At 37.1% G+C, this 21,374-nt stretch overlaps 1 protein-coding gene across 1 annotated transcript in view; it reads right to left on the bottom strand.

Moving 5' to 3' along the window:
• TENM4 (teneurin transmembrane protein 4) overlaps window positions 1-21,374 on the bottom strand; it is a 3,098,737-nt gene that overhangs the window by 2,473,816 nt on the left and 603,547 nt on the right. The window lies entirely within an intron of this gene.

Genomic DNA, 21,374 nt, shown 5'->3' on the forward strand with positions numbered 1-21,374 from the left:
GGGAAGGGTTTTTATTTGCTTAGTGGTTCCTACATTGGCATATGAAAACTCAAATGCTGTAATATTAAGGAACGCTTTTATTAGCACATGTTAACAACTATTTTACAAATACCCACTGAATGGAAAGTACCGGCATTATTAGCAGTAAGTCAACTTTAATACTAACTGATGGAAGTGAGATGGGGAAAGATGTGGGTAGGTTATTGTCTTGAAATAAATTTAAAAATAATTTTCCTTATGTTTGCATAAAATTAAAAAGTAAAATTTTATTTCAAAATCCATATTATTTAATACAGTATTTAATTTGGGCAGTCTAATGCAGTAGCAGAATAGTATATCACATTAAATATAGATTTACTATATTTTATGTAGCCATTCTTCTATGGTTGGATACTTAGAACATTTTTTCTTTGTCTATAAAGCTTTTTTTGCTCTATTATTTTTAATATTCTGGATGCATTTTTTGTTAGAAGTTGTATTTGAGAGGTGATATGGAGGCATATTTTAAAATAATGAGACATTATCAAGACATTACATATCTGATAAGAGTGTAGTATTCAAAACATACAGACCTAGTTCAGAGATATTCCAGGTTTGGTTCCAGACCACCACAATAAAGTGAGTATCACAATAAAGCAAATGTTAAATGTTTTGGTTTCTTAGTTCACACAAAAGTTCTGTTTATACTATACTGTAATCTATTAAGTACGAACTAGCATTATGTCTAAGCAAACAATGCATATATCTTAATTTAAAACCACTTCATTGCTAAAAAATGTGAAAAATAATTTGAGCCTTCAGGGAGTCATAATCTTTTTTCTGGTGGAAGGCCTTGCCTCAATGTTGATGGCTGCTGACTGATCAGGGTGGCAGTTGCTGAGGGTCACGGTGGCTGTGGCAATTTCTAAAATAGAACAACAATGAAGTATGTTGCATCAATTCACTCTTTCTTTCATGAAAGATTTCTCTGTAGAATGTGATGCTGTTTGGTCATATTTACCCACAGTAGAGCTTCTTTCAAAATTTGAGTGAATTCTCTCATACCCTGACATTGCTTTATCAATTTAGTTTATGTAATATTTTAAATATTTTGTTGTCATTTCAACAATGTTCACAGCATCCTCATCGAGAGTATATCCCATTTCAATGAGCCACTCTGTTCAGTCATAAGAAGCAATTCCTCATTCATTCAAGCTTTATTATGAGATTGCAGCACAAATCATTGAGCTCCATTTCTAAACCTAGTTATTTTGCTATTTATTTCTACCACATCTGCAGTTACTTACTTCAATGAAGTCTTGAACCCCTCAAAGTCATTTATAAAAATTGCAATAAACTTCTGTACTCCTATTAATGTTAATATTTTTACCTCCTCTCATGAATCATGAAAGTTCTTACTGGTGTTGAAATGATAAATCTTTTTCAGAAAGTTTTCAATTTACTTTGCCCAGAGCTATCAGAGGAATCACCACAACAGCTGTAGCCTTATGAAATGTATTTCGTAAATTAAAAAAAAAAAAAAAAAAACTGAAAGTCAAAATTACTCCTTGATTCATGGACTGCAGAATGAATGTTGTGTTAGCAGGCATAAAAACAATTTTAACCTTCTTATACATTTCCATAAGAGCTCTTGAGTGACCATATTATAATAATGAGCAATAATATTTTGAAAGAAATATTTTTTTTTCCTGCACAATAGATCTCAACAGTGGGCTTAAAATATTCATGAAACCATCCTATAAACAGATGGGCTATCATCCAGGCTTTGTTCCATTTATAGAATACAGGCAGAGTAGATTTAACATAATTCTCAAGGGCCTCAGAATTTTCAGAATGGTAAATGATCAATAATTTTAATGTAAAATGATCAGCTCCTAACAAAAACTCAGCCTGTCCTTTGAAGCTTTGAAGCCAGTCCTTGACTTCTCCTCTCTAGCTATGAGAAGTCCTAGATATTATCTTCTTCCAAAAGAAGACTATTCGGTCTACATTTAAAATCAGTTGTTTAGTGTAGATATTATCTTAACAACATACCACTTCACAATCTCCAGGAAGGCTATGGTTTTCAAAGTTGTTGGATATTGAGCAGGGCTTGTCTTGGTAAATTTAGTGCATGAAATAAGTTCACATGGAATGAGTATCCAGATGCTTTTGATCAGAAAACCATAAATTATCATCTGGAGCAAGGATTGTTGTACGCCATAAAAATATAAACATACATATATATATATATATATATATTTATAGGTAGCAAATATATATTATATATTTGCTTGCATAGAAAGAACATGGACTTCAGAGTTAGCCTTGAAAGCAATTGATGGCTCCCCCATGATAGATTTGGGACAAATCAGTTAACCTCGCTGATCTGTTTCTTCCCTCTAAGAAATAAAAATAATGCTTGCATGGCAGTGGCGCTATTAGGGTTGTATCTAATACTCTATGTGAAGTGCCTAGCAAAGTGTCTGACATCATCACTGCTAAGTAAGTGTTAATTTTATTATATCGTATTTTCATTATTATGGTCTATTCACTGGTACCTTGAGAGCTGAGGGCTGCAGTTTTGGCATGGGAGCTGAGTCTCAGCTAAGACAGCAGTGAGATCCAGCATAGAAGCTGCGAGGCTCAAGTATCGAGGCTGCCCTCAGTCCATCCATATCTCAACTCTGAGAAACCTGGTAACCATGGCTCACCCATCCCAGAAAGGAGTCTAGAGGATTTCCCTTTGAGTAAACTGAATATACCAACACACACTCACTCACACTTTGGTAAGTTTATATATGTACCACATGATTTTTGAGTTTACTTTCACATACTATACCAATAAAGTTTAAACAATCACTTGTTTTCTCTACCAGCACTGAGTAAGGTTACTTTGAATTTCTGTTTTTAATGCTATCAGGTATTAACTTCTTAATTAAATGCCCATATTTTTTTTAAATGAAGGTACCAAGGTAACAGATACTGTATATGTTTGAGATCAAATATCACTGAGCTCAACTATTGATAAACACTGGTGCAGATTCAACTACCCAACATATATTGATGCTTACTTTGTTAAGATCCTTCTGCAATCAGATTGTAGCAGTCTTAGAAAACAGATTGTGCTACATGATGCATAAAAGTTCTTATTACATGGAGGGATGGGTCATTTTAATCCAGGATGAGGTATATATTAGCAGTTTTCCCATTTTATAGTAATGAAAAGAGACAACGAATGTATAGATATGTGATAATTATTCTTACATGTTTTAAGTTAAGATTGCACGATTTTTTTGGAAGGAGAGCTTGTTTTGAATTACAGTATTTAAGATAGGTTAAATTTTAATGTGCAAAATAACATGAGACAAAGAAATATTGACGTCACTTTCCATGAAAACATGGAATTCATCTATGTCAGGCAGTTGCTGAACTCTATGAGAATAGAAGGAGGGCAAAATTGTTATATTATTTGAATGCACCTAAGGCATTTTAACTCTGGAAAAATTGTTGTGAAGAAGAAATCTCTGATTATATGACTGTCAAATGGAGACCAATCACAGTCCACTTGGGCCCACCTTGTGGTCACTGTTAGCTTTTTATGTTTGCCATCCAAAACCACCATGGTAAGCACTGAATCTAATACTATGGGACAGTGGGGACAGGCATAAACTTATACATCAAAACACATGAGTGTGAATCCCAGTTTCATCACTTAAAAATTGTACAAATTTAAGGCTTTTGCCACATGCTGAACTTCAGCTTTCTTAACTTTCAGTTGGGGATAATGTCACGTTGCTCTGCAATAACTATGAGAACTAAATGAGACTGCATACTTAACAGCTATAATAATGACCAGTACACATGAGCATTCATGTAACATATCATTATATTAGTTCCCTGTCCACTGGAGGAATAATAAAGATAGGTTTGAACCCTGAGGAAACTTTTAAAGATATATAAATAAGTGTAACTTCTATCTCAAATGGGTTTGAATGGTGACAATCAAATTCTCTCTACAAAAGAAAAACATTAGGCCAGAAGGCAAAGCTTTTATAATGAAATAACCTACTGACAGTTACATTATAAGTGAGGTAAGTACTGCAGAAGAGAAGAAGGGATTGGGTCTGGAACGTGGTAGGAAGAAGGGCATCTTGAGATAGAGTGGTACCCTAAGATCCCTGTCTCACAAATAGGGAAACTGAGATTCAGAGTCACCAAGTGGTGTCTCTAAGGTCACAAGGATATACATGTTCCACTCAGGACTGGAGCTCAGGACGGCTGGTGGTGTAATTGGTGCTCTTTCTAATGGGTCTCTTATTATTTCTGGGCTTCTGTTTTCTTGTCCATGAAGTGAATGAATTGATCTTTAAATCCGAATACATATTTATCTTTGGACTCTGAGACTTGTGATGGTCACTATCTGGGCCAACACAGATTTACTGGATAAGAAAGTGGTTTGCAGTTGGAAAGCTATATTTAAACCCTGGCTTTTTCTGTCTTTTGGGTTTGGGAAACTTACTTGGCTTTTTTTAAAGTTCAATGATCTCACTTAAAAAATAAAAATAGGAAATATGGCAGTTAATACTCAGGGTTTTGGGGCAAGTACCTCTATAAAATATGTAATACTGTGCCAGGCATATAGTAAAGCACTGAAAAGTAGTACCTGTAATTTTTTTTCGTTGACATGTTTCAATATTCTTATTGATCCTTATATCTTTTAATGGAGGTGGGGGATCATGTCTTTAATTGCTTAGAAAAGTACTAAGTGAAGCTTTTACTTGAGGTCAATAAAATCAAGCTCTGGGCTGGTGTAGTCACTTCACACTTAACTGAATTTTCTCTGTTCCAGAGAGCCTTTAAGTGTGGTTCTGGGGACTGAAATGTCAATGACTAAACATAATGGGAGGGTAGCCTTTCACCATTCCAATCTTCATATATATATATTATATATATATATATATGAATCTTCATATATATCCAATCTTCATATATATAGACTCATATATATAGTCATATATATATGAATCTTTATATATATGAATCTATACATATATATATGTATGTATATAGAGAGAAAGAGAAGGTAGGGACCTGGTGGCTGAGGAGCTTCCAGCACAACCTCCTTGTCTCACTATCTTCAAAAGTCCTTGACACAGACACCCAGGAGCATTAAAAATAAATGGAAAATGATGCCCATGCCTGTTTAAAGTAACTAACTATAAGCACCTTTGAGGATTTCTGTGAGCCACTGAAATGGGTTTGAGAGGGCTACATTTGTATTTGTCTTTATATTGTATTGCATTTTCATCTGACCGCAGCCCCTATAGATGCTGCTTCATGCTCCAAGTAGTTCAGCTAGTGAATTTGAAGAAGGCTTTTGAGATAGGCATCTTTTAACACTCAACCACTTTTTTTTTTCACACCCTTTTTCTCTGGCCTCTCAAGGAATCATTTTCTTTTGCACTTGAAGGAGCTTTTGTTAAGTGGCCTGGAAGTGAGATTGCTGTGCATCCGTCATGGCAAAATTAATCCAGGAGTGAAAATGCCAAAAAGGAACCAGTTGTTTCTATTCTGAACACTTCCTTCAGTGGTCTGAATGAGAAAGCAAAGTACTTCCTGCAGGCTTCCCTGTAGTTCCTTTGAGAGTTATCAATGCCTCCTTCTTCCAATCAAGGCCATCATCAAAGCTGAAGGGCGGCAAGTCCTTAACAAGCAGGAGACTGAATCTTACAAAAAAAAAAAAAAAAAAATGGTAGCTGATCTCATCAGTTTCCAGAGAAACTGCAATTGAATTCTTCAGAAATTATACAAGAGAATCAATGATGCAGAGGAAAAATAATTCATAAACTGTCGAAAATGCACACACTCACAAAGCTTGCATTAGGGATAAAAGCATTAACTTTGGGGTCAGGTAATGGGGCCTCAAAGACTACTTCTCTATTACACATTCATGATGCTTGGGCCACTCAGTCTCTGAGCTTCAGTTTCCTCATATATAAATGGGAACAATAGTAACATGTTATGTATAAAGCTCACAAGAGTAATGATAAGTGGGGAATGTTTAGCATGAAGGGCAACAGATTAAAGACAACAATGGAAAATAGAAGAAAACTTATTTTAGTTGGACTTGTGCTGCAACAAATTTTGACCTTGATATAAAGCCTCCTCTGTGTCCCCATCTCTCCTCTCTTTGTATACTTTAGCATTGCACTTCCACTGTGCTGAGAGCAATACTTGCCTTGCTTACCTCCTTGCAATGGACTATAAGGTCTTTGAGGACAATGACCATGACTACCAATGCCTTTTTCAGCTTTCCATTAATGGTATCTGCATAGAGCCTGACATTGAGCAGCACTTAACAAAAACTAATTTGATAGATTCATTAAGCACTTTATGAATGGATATATCCTGTTTTGTGAACATAACAGAATATTTGAATTGCAAGGGCTCATCTATTTGATGCTTCTTGTACACATGTAATTTCTACGACACAGGAAAACTAATTATTTGGTCACATAGTAACTTGGAGGTGGACCCAGAATTACAATGTCTATCTCCAGTATCCTGAACATGGTGCTTTTTCTGCTGCATCACACTGCCTCCCTTCATTATGCTTCTTTTTATTTAGATGTCAGAAAATAAGAAATTAGGGTCTGTGTGGTTTCTTATAAAGAGCTGTTATGACTGATCTTTCTGTGTTTACATTTTTAGCATAAATCTTTACAAAACAACTGCAATCTTTGCAGACAACTTGAACTAGGTGAAGTGTATTCTGGGAATGCTTGAATTCATTGTCAGAGTATTTTCTGACAAAGCACATGGACCAAAGATCTGACAAAATGCTAATCAAAGGCAAGGAGATGCTGGTACCTTCTAATGAAATCTATAAATGCATAGAGAAAAGTACAGTGTTATACTTAGGACTTGGATGTATTCTTTCATATGAATGCATATCAGAAGTTGCTATTGGTTAGTAAAAAATAATTTCATAGCTGATCTTAAAATATGTATGCAATTAAAAATGTATGAACCCCTATTTTCATAGTACCAAATATAAATCATAAACTTAGATACCACTGATTCAGGATTTGTGATATGACAGAGAAAAGCTGATGTTTATGTATAAATTATCCTAGACAAAGAGCTGTTAGCAGGTTTGTTAATATTGTTACAGCAGTGATTAAATTGCTTAGGTTAAGGTTTGAACTGTCCACTTAGTTAAAATGTCAGTTTTGAAGAAAGAGCTACTTATGTTTGAGTTCAGGTCTGTCCCTTAGTAACTGTATCTTGTGATAAGCTTGTGAGTTTAATTGAGTATTAACATACTCCTCTGTAAAATGGGAATGATACTAGTGACTTTGCATGCCTGAGAGGATGGTTGTGAAACATGAATTGGGTAATGTCAGTGCATTGTCAATGAAAAGATACCTATTCACATCACAGGATCAGTTCTAATTATCAGCAATAATAATGAGATAATGATTACAAATGATTATCTCTCACTAAGCATCTAGCCACGCCATATGTTTTTGCTTGTTTTATGCTCTTGATATACATGAAAATATCAAATCTAAATTATGTATAATTGTCAACATAATGCTTAACTCAGAATTGTCTGATTTATACTAGCCTATTTTCTCATGAGTAGTGAGGTTTCCCCATATTCAGAATATGCCCCACAGTGGCCTGTGCTCATGGCATTTGCTGCCTTTCCCCAGCGTCTTTGTCCCTGTACAAGGATTATACAACTGTGTTCTCATGGATGTAAAAGTGGCCGCGTGATTTGCTTCAACCAGTAAAATGTGGATGAAAGTAACCTATTGTCATTTCAAGAGTAGAAGCTCAGGGTTTCCAATGTCTCTTTTTCATTCTCTGCCTCTGAACTACTAGTGCCCCTGAGAGAGGCTGGTTTGTCAGTTTTGGTCTCAGAGAAAGGATAGACAGAGCTGTACACGCCCCCAAATGAGCTTGATATAAAGCATAAATGATTTAAAAATATTAAGTCATTCAGATCCTGGGGTTGTTGTCACAGCATAATTCAGCCTAAGGTGACTGAAACAGCTTTAAAAGATACAGAACTATTTATGCTACCTCCTCCTTAAAATACTGTTATCTATGGTATAATGTCCAAATTCCATAGCACAGCACTTAAAAATTCTCATGCCCTGATTCCTGCCAAGGCTTCCCCAGCCTCACTGCCTGTGACTGCTCTCTCTCACACTACACCGTCCAGCAGTTTCAGACTGCGGCTAGTACTCAGAAAGCTTCATGCTGAAACATGCTTCCATGTACGCACCTTGCTTTAAGTAATCTTAGAAGATCCCTGAAAGGAGTTTTCCTAAAATACCCGGCTCAAATCATTCTTTTTCAGGAAGTTGATGCTGTACTTCTTGATCTTGATAGAGATCAACAGTCCATTTTCTATATTCTTACTGCCTCTGTGTTTTCTTCTATAAATACACTTAGCACAAAATTGCAAAAGTGTAATGATTTAACTTCTTGAGAGCAGACTTAGGATCACATTTCTTTCTCTGTTCCTGACAATGCCTAATACAATGTGAACAGTCAAGAAATATTGATTTACACTTCCTTCATTTATCTTAAGGTGAGATAAAAAACACAAATTATATGTTTGAAATTAACGGATCCTTCTTCATGGCCTGAGGATGTTCCCATGTCTTTCTATGTCTGAGTTTCTGTCTCAGTAACAGCAATTTCTTGTACCAGAAAGCCATTTGAAATCATCAAATGAAGCATTAAAAGTAGGAGCTATTAATCACCTTCCACATGATTTACAAACATATTTTATTAGCTCTCCTTAAGTCCCACTGGGCAAGTATTAATAGGAGTTTATTGACAGAAATCTTTTAAAACATAGTTTTCTCATTTGAAAATAAAATTAATGTGTCAGAATGTAGTTGAAATGTTCTGACCTTTTTTCTATTTAATCTATGTTAGTTCAGTGACATCTTCTCACCCTTATAATTCCCCCCTGAACCCTGTGCTCATGGGAACAACACTCCAGAGTTGCATTAGTCATACATTTGGGGAGAAAAATAAGAATTTTCCAAGTCACGCTCTTGTAGGGACCTTGAAGCCAAGGATTACTTTTCAGCCTTCATTGAGAATCCCTCCTTAACGTGTAACTGCCAGCACTGCACATTCCTAAAACATTCCTATCAAACACAGGCATTATGAGGCCCACTTTTCAGATGAAAATTATGAGGCCCAGTTGCTCTTTCTTGGTACCCAACCTGGCAAGCCAGGTGTATGACAGGACAAGTTTGGTGACAGACACAAGGGATTAACAGAGTGGCACTGGACTTAAAGCTCTGCCCTCAGAAACATCCAGACCAATAGGAAGAGTGCCTCAAAGAGTGAGAAAACAATTGTTCTTCCCAGTGTTATAACAAACTGTCCAAATCAAGTGTGGGGGACAGAGCACAGAGAGCAAACTATTGTGGCTGCCATTAGGGTAGAGAAAGGGAGAGAAGTGGATGAGGGAAAGGGAAAGTCATGTGATACCGAACTGGACTTTGATGGATTAATAGTACCATGGGGATGTGACAGAAGATACCACGTGTGCAAAGGTATGAGAATATATAAAGGACAGTATGTTTGTGAACAATGCATGGCTTATCTCTAAATCAAACAGAAGGAGGGTATAATAATGTAGATGAGGATTCAAGAACATAGTCTCTCACCCATGCTTGCTGCTGTTGGAATCCTGCCTACACAACCCTTCGACTAAAAGCACTGTCACAATGGATGGATTGTAGATTTCAGCAGAATTTGTAAACTTGAGAAAAAGACAGCTCAATCTTAAGAGAGAAGAGAAATATTCCAAAATTCTACAAAAGCAGGCCCCATCTTTCTATCCAAATTAGTTACCACTGTCATCAAAATTTTTTGCTTAAAAGACGCAGACCAGCACAACACACATACACACACACACACATACCCACACACAGACTACTACAATGTTTCCAATTAAGGAATGGTTACTCAAATAATAGTACTCTCACAAGATGGGACATTATGTGACAATTTAATGACATAGACATATTTACAATGTAATATTTAAAACATATAGAAATAAAACTGTAAACAGTGGGATTCCATCCTATAAAAAAGCAGGCATAAACATAAATTGTTTTAAAAATTAGAAGGGAGCATTCTAAAATTGCACAATAGATCTTTCTGGGTAGGACGTCTCTGAGTGTTTTGTTTTGTTTTGTTTTGTTTTGAGATGGAGTCTTGCTCTGTTGCCCAAGCTGGAGTGCAGTGGAGCAATCTCAGCTCACTGCAACCTCTACTTCCTGGATTTAAGTGCTTCTCCTACCTCAGCCTCCTGAGTAGCTGGGACTACAGGCACATGCCACCACGCCCAGCTAATTTTTGTATTTTTAGTAGAGACGGGTTTCACCATGTTGACCAGGATAGTCTCAGTCTCTTGACCTCGTGATCCACCCGCATTGGCCTCCCAAAGTGCTGGGATTACAGGAACGAGTCACCACGCCCAGCCTTGAGTGATTTTTTAAATTTATTTTTTCATAGGCTCTGTGTTCACCATTTTTTTTTCTGAAATAAGCATGTATGCTTATAATCACACACATAGAAAATGTACATTGCTAAAAATGAACTATAAAATACAGAGGTGAGTGTCATAGTTTGACCTGGATAAGATTCATTTTTCTTACAGTAGGCAAGGCAGTCCACTCACCAGAGTTAAAACATTCTCATTGGAAATAATTGAATCTTATTATCAAGAGTGCTTCATGAAATGCTTATGATTTACCCTGATCAACCGTTCAAATGTGTTTCTACTTCAAGAATTGCCTTAACGCCTTACACAGTGCAGGACTTGCTTGACCTTTTATAGGATTAAAGGACCATATCATTAAGGTTTTTTATATACAGAGTTAAAACTTCATGAAAACGTGAGGTGAAATGCCAAGACTTAATTTGCAGAATCCTTTCCTACTTCTCATTATGAACTACTAAGGCATAGTTTCTTGCTCTCTTCCTCTCAGGCACATTGCTTCTGACCAGAACATGATTTGCTCAGTGCATCCAGGTAGCTCATTCAGAAGGCAAGCACGGCAAGAATTTTAGAAGCGTGGAGCCAAAGGAGAATGGGTCAGGTTCGAGCTCCTGGGTGTGACAAGCTCCTCGGCTCTCTGACTCTGGAGTCAGACAAACCTAAACTCAAATCTCAGCTCTGTACTTACTAGCACCATAAGTGTAGGCAAACTATTAAATTTCTAAGCCTCAGTTACCTTACATTTAAAATGGAAATAATAGGCCAGGTGCGGTGGCTCACGCCTGTAATCCCAGCAGTTTGGGAGGCCGAGGCAGGTGAATCACGAGGTCAGGAGATGGAGACCATCCTGGCTAACACGGTGAAACCCCCATCTCTACTAAAAATACAAAAAAATTAGCTGGGCGTGGTGGCGGGCGCCTGTAGTCCCAGTTAATCGGGAGGCTGAAGCAGGAGAATGGCGTGAACCCGGGGAGGTGGAGCTTGCAGTGAGCCCAGATCGCACCACTGCACTCCAGCCAGGGCGACAGAGCAAGACTCTGTCTCAAAAATAAATAAATACATAAATAAAATAAAAAAATAAAATGGAAATAATAATGATTGTACATCGTAGGGTCATTCAGAAGCTTGATTAAGACTGTGCCCATAAATCATCTTGGAATATTTTTAAGGGCATAGTAAATATTTGTTGACTTATTAAACACTCTTCCTATGTAGTCCATGTTTATGCCTCCATCTTTGGGTCATGCCATTCTCCCCGCTGCCCCTGTCCTTTTTCCCACCTCCTGTTCCCTTAGTCTAAGCCATGTGGAAATACTGGACACTTCTTCAACATCCTACTATTTACTGCTTACAGTCAAAGCTATTGGTATTTTCCAAAATCCTGTCTCCTCATCTTCCACAATAATAGAATTTTCACTATACAAATGGCCTCCAGGAGCATACACCACAAATCCCAGCCTTCTTTGTTGCTAAATGCCCCTAGGTTTTGGGAGATGTGATATAAAAGAAAGCTTAGTGGGATGACTTCCCAAAGTGATCTTTAAGAGAGAGCTAGGGTACATACTTCAACCCATCCCTTTTCCCTCCTTTTCTTTAAACTGCTGCCTAAATACAGATAACAATTTGCACCAAGGAAATGAGGGTCACACCCAAAGATAGTAGAGAGGTGAGTTGGAAAAACACCTGAGGACTGTACCAGCTTGAACTTTATGTGAGACAGAAATGAATGTCTCTCTTGTGTAAACCACTATTACTTGCTATTTTTCTGCTAGTTACAGCTAAGCCTAGTCCTGCTTGACAGAGTGCCAAGCTCTTTACCCATGCCGATATATTTCTGCCTAGAATGCTATTCCTTGGATCTATATTTCACAGAAGATTTCTACCATTTTCTATGAGGATGCAGTTCAAGTATTGCTTCCTGTGGATTCCTTCCTGGGTTCCAGAGGCCAGGCAAGACTCGGCAGGTACATCATCTCTGTGATGGTAATTATCACCTTGCATTTTAACGATTACTTTTCTTGTTTGTCTCCCTCTCTACGCTGTGAGATCCTTAGGGCTAGGTGTTGTGCCTCATTTATTTTGTGATTACACATGCCCTTAGAGAGGCTGGTCCGTGGTAGGCATGCAGTAAACCTCTGAATTAATGAAGTGGTTAAATAAACGACTGGCAAAAAAAAAAAAAAAAAAAAAAAATTAAAAGAAAAAGAATTACTGAGAATTTCTCTATCACTATTCAGCTACGGTCCTCATATCACTCATTTTTTTTTTTTTTTTAATCCACCCATCCCCTCCCGCAGCAACAGAAAGGAGTTGTTTCTGCACTGAGGAACAATTGCCTTCAGAGTTCCTTAGTCACATCAGAATGCCCTCCTCCAAGCTTTGCTGTAAATTCTTATTGATTTTTCTAACCAGAAATCTCAGCTCCACTGATGTGCCTGCAAAGGAAGGTAAGAGGAACGGTGTGAAATCTATCCCCTACCTAAATCTTCATTACCTTCTGCTGTTCTTGTTCCAAGATGATTCAATTACATATTATGTTCTCAGGTTTTTTTTTTTTTTTTTTAACTTTAGGGTTGCTTATGAAAAATTAAACTAGTTACATGAAAGAGATTATATTGCTGTTCTTCTACATCTCACACAAAAAAATGAATAATCAGACACCAGAATAGACCAATACAAGTTATTTTTATTTAAACTTCAGATTAGTTTATTGGTGGGGCTTATGTACTTGTACATTGCTAAAACAGGTTTTCCTAAAATATCAATACAAAAATGTAATTGGATCTTCTTTCGAGGTCTTATTTCCTCCAATCTACAGATATAAATTGCTTTCTAAAGACTCTCTTTACATTACCAAATAATCCATATTGCTTAAATTTTTGTATGTGGTAAACACAACCCTGTCTGTATTACTACACTCAGGCATGTTTAAATTCAGATTCAATTGGCTTCAATTGTGGTGGCTTCAGTCAACTAAAAAGGGATTTTAATCTCAAATATATGCTTTCAATGGTTCAAAGGATTTTAGAATTTAACTCTACTTTTTCAGTTGGCTCTTTAAGTGATATAGGGATGGGTGAGGAGAACACAGGCTCATCTTAATTATAACATAATTCAAAATGAACCATTTGTAGCCATGATTCTCAAAGCCCCTAAGCAGTGCAAACTGGTTAGCATCAACTCTTTATAGACTAGCGGCTGTCTATTTATACAGTGTTTGTATTTTGAGTCTTAAAGTCATTAAGTTCAATTTAATACATTTTTTGAGCACCTACTTGATGTCAGTGCTTGCCAGGTAGTGGGGGAACTCTCTGAGATAAACACAGTACAGTTTAGTTAGATACAACACAGTCTGGCCAATTATAAGGGGAAAGGCAAAGTTCAATGAGCAACATGGAAGGAGCACCTAACTCAGTGGTGGCTGATTAAAGACACACTTTCCAGAAGACCTACTATTTTCCTTGAAATTGTGAAGGCACAATGCACATGCAAAGCAGTAAAGAGGAAGAGTGCTCCAGACAGAAGAGGATTTGAGGGGAAAGAGATGAGGCTGGAAATATAGGAACCTTCTAAGTTATTTAGCATCAAGTCCATTTTGTAGCTTTGTACCTGGATCAGTTTAGTCTGCAGGTCTCCTGCTACGTGGTAAGTAGGCACGTAGACTCTAGAGTCAGGCCACTTAGGTTGGAAACCCAGCTCTACTACTTCAATGATTCATTTATCTGTTCATTAATCAGCAATCATTTATTGATTGTCCACTATGTTCCAGGGATTGTTCAAACACAAGATACAACAGTGAACAAAACTGATGAAACCCTTGTCATCATGTAGCTTATAATCTAGTAGGAGGAGGTAAACAACATGAATAACCACAATATTTGGTACTTTAGGGCAGGATGTAACTGGGAGTATACTGGAAGAGAGCCCTGGTGTTACGATTTTAAGTAGAGTGGTTAGGATAGTCATCAATGAGAAGGTGACATTTGAGCAAAGACTAGAAAGAAGTGATAGAATTCATTGTGCAAAGGTGTTTTTTTTTCTTTCTTTCTTTGTATTTTGAGACAGAGTCTTGCTCTGTCTCCCATGCTGGAGTGCAGTGGCCTGATCTCAGCTCACTGCAACCTCCGCCTCCCGGGTTCAAACGATTCTCCTGCTTCAGCCTCCCGAGTAGCTGGGACTACAGGCGTCTGCCACCACGCCCGGCTAATTTTTATGTTTTTAGCAGAGACAGGGTTTCACCAGGCTGGTCTCGAACTCCTGACCTTGTGATCCGCCCGCCTTGGCCTCCCAAAGTGCTGGGATTACAGGTGTGAGCCACCGCACCCAGCCTGATTGTGCAAAGATCTTAAGGTAAAATTGTGACCAGCTCTATAACCTTGGGCAAGTTAACATGTCTCTGATTCAGTTTCCTCTGTTAAATGCAAACAGTAATAATAATAATAATAATAATAATAATAATGTCATAGGGTTGCTGTGATAATTAAATGAGTTAGTGTATGTATCTATTCCTAGAACAGGGTCTGACACAGAGTAAGCATTATCTAAGTACTTGCTACTATAACTGTTATTTTCATGCTATTTTTAAACTGGGTCTCTGGTGCTGCTTCTTTCCTTGTAAAATGTCTGCACAGTTGTCCCTGTTTCCTTTCTTTGCCTCACTGTTAGAGAGCTGCTTCAAAAGCAAGACTTATCACTCAGTGTCCAGTGTATGTCCCTAATCTGTTATCTTCACACGGTCTCCACTGCCATTGGCCTAATCTAAGGTGTTCTGTATTACCCAAAAGCCTCACAGTTTGTCTCCTTGCCTCCTTTCTTGTTCTACTACAGACAGCTCTTCATGCAGTGTTATCTTTTAAATGCGAAGCAAATCATGTTTCTTTCCTGCTTAAAACATTCAAGCTTCCCCTTGCATTAAAGATAAAATTCAAACTTATTCTTTCATTCTGCAAAGCCCTATGTGGTCTGGTCCCTACCTCCCTCTGCTCCAGCCAAACTGACCTTGTCCTGGTTACTTGAAAGGGCTGTGCTTGTTCCTTCCGTGGGGCATTTCCTCTTGCTGTTCCCTCAAACTAGAATGGTCTCACTTATATTTGCATAGCTGGTGCTTCCCTGCTATTCAAGCATTAGCTTAAAAGTCATCTCTTCGGAGAGTCTTTCAGTGACCACTCAATCTAGAGGCAATCTCCAGTCACTCTCCATTACATTAGCCTGAATTGTTTTCTTCGTGGGGTTCTCTTTCTATTTGTTTATCTGGTTCTTCACCTCTAGATTGCAAGAACATGAATTTTCTCTGACTTGCTCATCATCATTTTCCTAGGACCCAGCACTGTAACTGGCCCTGTTGAATGAATGAATGAATGAATTAATTAATTAATTAATTAATCAAAGGCATTGTCTTAGCTGAAGACTCAGAGATGGGTAAGACACTGAGGCTTCTCTCAGATCAGATTATGCATACAAACTGATGCTGGCAATCATTATAGCGACAAGGAGGGCACCCTCATCTATCAGGTATTTAAGTTTCACAGTCACAACAGACGGCTTTGGGTTCTGCTATTCCTTACCAGTGCATATATTTAAAAATATATTTCGTTTCCTGAATGTGTTCTGTTGATTCTATCTCACTATCTTTGTACATGTTTGGAATACATTTTCCTACTTTGTCCACCTGGAAAATTCCAAGTATTACTAAAGAACTAACTTAAATATCACCTGCTATAAAATTATTTTTCTGAGCTACCTGCTTTATGGAACCACTGGAATTCCTGCAAACCTCAACTTCGGTGCTTCTCATGCCACGCTACGATTATTTATCTACAGACATTTCTTTCTGTTCCAACCTATGAATGCTCTTAGAGTAGGGAACATATGTTAAAAATCCTTGTATACATAATGCTTCATGTCATAGGTGCTCAGTGCTTGGTTAATGGGTTAATGAAAGGACAGAATTTTTTGCTATTCGTCTCATGTACTACAATAGCATTAAAACAAGTGTGCTGATATGATCGAGTCTAAACCCAGAACCTGGGGTTTGAACAGGTACGCTGTTTTTAAAACAAAAGACTACATATCTTTGTAATTGGAGTAGACTGGCGCTGAATAAAACTATGACACAGAAGTGGGCTTGATAGAATAGAGCTTTAAAGATTGAACTCATGTTTCATTTTAGAATGGGGTACTGTCGTCTCAATTACTTAATCAATAGATGAACTGACAGGCTTCAGGACAATTACAATTTATCCTAAAGCTAAAATTAAATATTATGGAATAAAATGTAGTCTTGTGTCACAACTGTCTATATGTGATGTAAATAAAGACATATAAATCTCTCTCTCAATCTTTAAAATGGGTCATAAAAATATGCAGTTCAAACCTAGGTAACAAAAATGGAACAAAATTTATGGCATAACTAGTTTATAATATAATCTTTAAAAATTTAAGATATTTATAGGCACAAATGAAGTCAAATTTATACCAAAAATGTGAAGCATAAATTATGGCAATACTTATCAATTTTAGTCATGTTGTAAACACTCTCATTTAATTATATCAAATGTCTTTCAGAAAAATAATTTAAGGTGATTTACAAAAGTCATAATACCCCCCCAAAAAAACAGATAAGTTAGAAAAATTAGAATTATAGACTTTTTCTAAAAAATATATTTTTAGTTATTTTGGAATTATTACTGGCACTATGAGGTAAAAGTAAAATTTGACTGTTTCCTGTTAGCAATGACAAAAATAGTAACATAATAATGTATGTATCTCTATCAGAAAAAAGAATGCTTGCTTCAAGAACAGAAAAAGTTTTCCTAACATTAATTCTAAAGTAAGCCTGTCACCTATAAGAGTTGATATAAGGTAGATCATGTGGCCTAAAGAATAATATTCCAGGAATTAATGAAGAAAAATCTCAACAACAACAACAGTAATAAAGACAGCAAGGATGCCGTTTCTAGGATACTCATGTGATACCTAGCCTATGCCTGGCTGTATTCTAGGGACTTTAAAAGATAGTATTTGCCTTTATTCTCTATTATCTTTCAAAGTCACCGTTTTTAAGGGAGAAAAGTGTTCAAAATGACACAATAACATTTTGAATACTTTTCTGACTCTAAGGTTTATGCATTTGCCACCATAACATGGTGGTAATAAATGTAGAGGTGGTTCATAGTGAAGCAGGAAAAGGGTCTGGAGGCAGGGAACCTAAGGAACTCCTAGAACTCAATTAAGGAAAAACCCGAACCACCTTCTTCTTCTTTTTTTTTTTTTTTTTGAGACAGAGTCTGGTTCTGTCATCTAGCCTGGAGTGCAGTGGTGTGATCTAGGCTCACTGCAACCTCTGCTTCCTGGGTTCAAGCAATTCTCCTTGTCTCAGCCTCCCAAGTAGCTGGGATTACAGGTGTGCACCACCATGCCCAGCTAATATTTGTATCTTTAGTAGAGACAAGGTTTCACCATGTTGACCAGGCTGGTCTTGAACTCTTGACCTCAAGTGATCCAACTGCCTTGGCCTCCCAAAGTGCTGGGATTATAGGCGTGAGTCACCAGGCCCAGCTGGAAAAACCCAAACCTTCTAAGCCCACATAAATAAATTTGTAACTTCATATCATCTATTGCAGGAAGCATAATCTTCACATGCATAGGGTGTACACCAAGTAAATAACTTTGTAACTGTACTTCATCCTCTTCATTTACATAGGGGATACACAAAGAAACCAATGGGAAACTTCTAGAGGGATTTAAACCCCAGAAAATTCTGTAAGCAGCACTCTCGAGCTGCTTGCTTGGGCCCCTTCTCACCCTGTGGAGTATACTTTCGTTTTCAATAAATCTCTGCTTTTGTTGCTTCATTATTTCCTTGCTTTGTTTGTGCGTTTTGTCCGATTCTTTGTTCAAAATGCCAAGAACCTGGACGCCCTCCACCAGTAACAGTAGTTCAGATTATAAAATTAAAGCAAAAGTCATCAAGTACAACTTACTGGGAATTATGCTAATCTATTTTAAAATGTTGCTTTCTTCTGCTTGTAAGTTGCTACCTGGATAATACTTAGATATCCTGTAGTATATGGATACCATTCACCACCCTTCTTCCTTCCTTTCATGAGCAGCTGGACAACCACACACTTTGCACTTGTACTCTGACAGCGTCATGAACTGCCAATATGCAAACTGAAGCTCAGTACTGCTGCACAATCACTATGCTAGGTATTCATATCTCATTTAACCTCACTATGAAGGACCATTATTCTGTTACTATTATTGTTTCAACAAATACCGAGTGCATATTTACAGTATTCTGGGAACCATACTATGTATGTAACCACATGTTTTACAAAAATGAAAGTGGAAGTGTCAACAGTTATTACATGAGTTGAAAATCCTACCCAACAATTTAGCCATACACCTCGATTACAGTGGGCAGTATGAACAGTGGGCAGTTTAATCTCTATGGGAAATATTCAATAATGTTTTTGACATTTATAAACTTTTGCATAAAGTACACAGAAATGGATAGAGTAATGAATTTATAATATGTATACTCAAACTTCCATCATTTATGCTTTCCCCAAACCACTAATTATCACAATTGCCAAGCCAGACCCAGCCATTTTACACACACTGAGACAGGACAAGTAAAAACTATCATTTATTTGGGGAAGATGACTTGGTGACATTAATGCACCGATTAACATATTTTCTAAAAATAAAAGAGTGTAAAAGGGCATGAGTAATTTTCTGGTTTGCTTCATGGAAGAATTAATGCTTATCTATAACAGAAGATCAACATTTTTTAACCAAGAAATCTTAAATTGCATGGAAATTGTACTTCAAATATCATCTATCCTGGAACGTTGCAATTTGTGAAACTTGCTTTGGCGTTTTCACCACTGGGTTTGTGAAGGAAATGTCTTATAATCAGCGGTAGAAATGTGCTTCTAAAAAGCCTTACAGAAAATACATTCTCAGGAAGATCTTAGAACAGGTAATGTAAGCTCCCCAATTGCAATTTCCAGCATTAAAGAGCATTGTTATTGATGTTTTATACTTCACCTGACTAACGACAAAAGGTGAGAACCCTTCCACCTAAAATACTCAGAGTCACTGCTCCTTGGCTCTTCTCTTTCACTTACCTGATGTGTGGCTTTGGAATTTAAGTCTAATTGTCCTCAGTTGGAAGTAAATAGCAAATTCTTTCAAGGAGGAAGTAATACACAAAGTTATAAATGCCTGAATCTTGCACTCTCCAGCACCTGCTGCTACCTACAGCAACTCCACCCTGGTTGTAATGGGCAGTTTCTTCAGAGGGCTAGTATGCTTGTTGCATTCTTGAAACCATATTTTTAATATATTTATCCAAAAAAGACTAGGTGGCACTGAGTTACCATTACACATAGATCACCAAAGAGGTTATTTCATAGCAGGGATTTATTTTATGTTGTCAAAATGAGAGAATACTCTAAATAAATTGAAACTGGACTTTATTGGTTTCTCTCTTCCAAGAAAAGGAAATTATTTTGCTGGAGTGATGTAGGATCATGAAGGCAGTGTTATTACTCCTCTGGATGTTTTGTTTAGTAGTCAGGGAAAGGAATGAAATTAACATTTATTGAGCTCTGTATAGAAGCTGGGTACTGTAGTAGGCATCTATATGGATTATATTTAATTGAATTTCTATAACAATCCTGAGAGGTTTGTGTCATAATTCTTATTCTTTACTCTCTCTCTCTCTATATATATATATATACACACACACACACACACACACACACACATATATATATATATATATATATATATATATATTTTTTTTTTTTTTTTTTTGAGACGGAGTGTTTGCTCTTGTCCCCCAGGCTGGAGTTTTGCAAAGGCACAATCTCGGCTCACTGCAACCTCTGCCTCCCGGGTTCAAGCAATTCTCCTGCCTAAGCCTCCCAAGTAGCTGGGATTACAGATGCATACCACCATATCCGGCTAATTTTTGTGTTATTAGTAGAGACAGGGTTTCACTATGTTGGCCAGGCTGCTCTCGAACTCCTGACTTCAGGTAATCCACCCACCTCGGCCTCCCAAAGTGCTGGGATTATAGGCGTGAACCACCGTGCCCGGCCTCTTATTCTCTACTATAAAATACTAGTAGCATCTCATATCTGCTATGCACAGATCAGCCATGTCGGTCAATATGTTATTTATATGCGTAATACATTTAATTACTGTAATGGTCTGATTTGTTGAGAGTGTCTATGTAAGAGAAAAAAGGGGTGATCACTCTTAGTTCCAACAAAAATAATTTAGCAGTCATTTCTAGGACCTAGGTAAGTGACAATTTTAATTTAGCAAGCAGAAACCAAATCAAGTACATTATCACCTGCATAGATAACACCTATATGGGCAAGCATAAATTGGTTAACTTAGGGCAAATTATATGTAAGGTAGAACAAACATAATAAGGAACTAATATAATTCTGCTGTTTGGCAGAATAGTCTAACTTGTATTCCAGTAGACAGCAAGTTTTCCAGAGCAGATGTAAAAAAATCAATGAACTTGAGATTTAAATAAATATAAGAAAAACTGCCATGGGCTTTCACTATTCAAGGAATATTGATACAAACATTTCTACCTCCATGACAAGTCTACTCTTTAAAGGCTTGGGTATCCTCAATGATATCTTCAAAATACCTTAGGGAGAGAAAACAAGAAACTTCCTTAAGATTAAATAATAACCCTGAGTCCTGAATTCTGGTTTGCCAAATAACATTCTGAAAATAAAATCCTGGGGCCAGGATCAACACAATGGCCTATAAAAGCAGCATTTCTGTCCGCAGGACAGGACACCCTGGGTGAGAC

This window comes from Macaca thibetana, chromosome 14, assembly GCF_024542745.1.
Source record: "Macaca thibetana thibetana isolate TM-01 chromosome 14, ASM2454274v1, whole genome shotgun sequence".
NCBI classification, from domain to species: Eukaryota; Metazoa; Chordata; class Mammalia; order Primates; family Cercopithecidae; genus Macaca; species Macaca thibetana.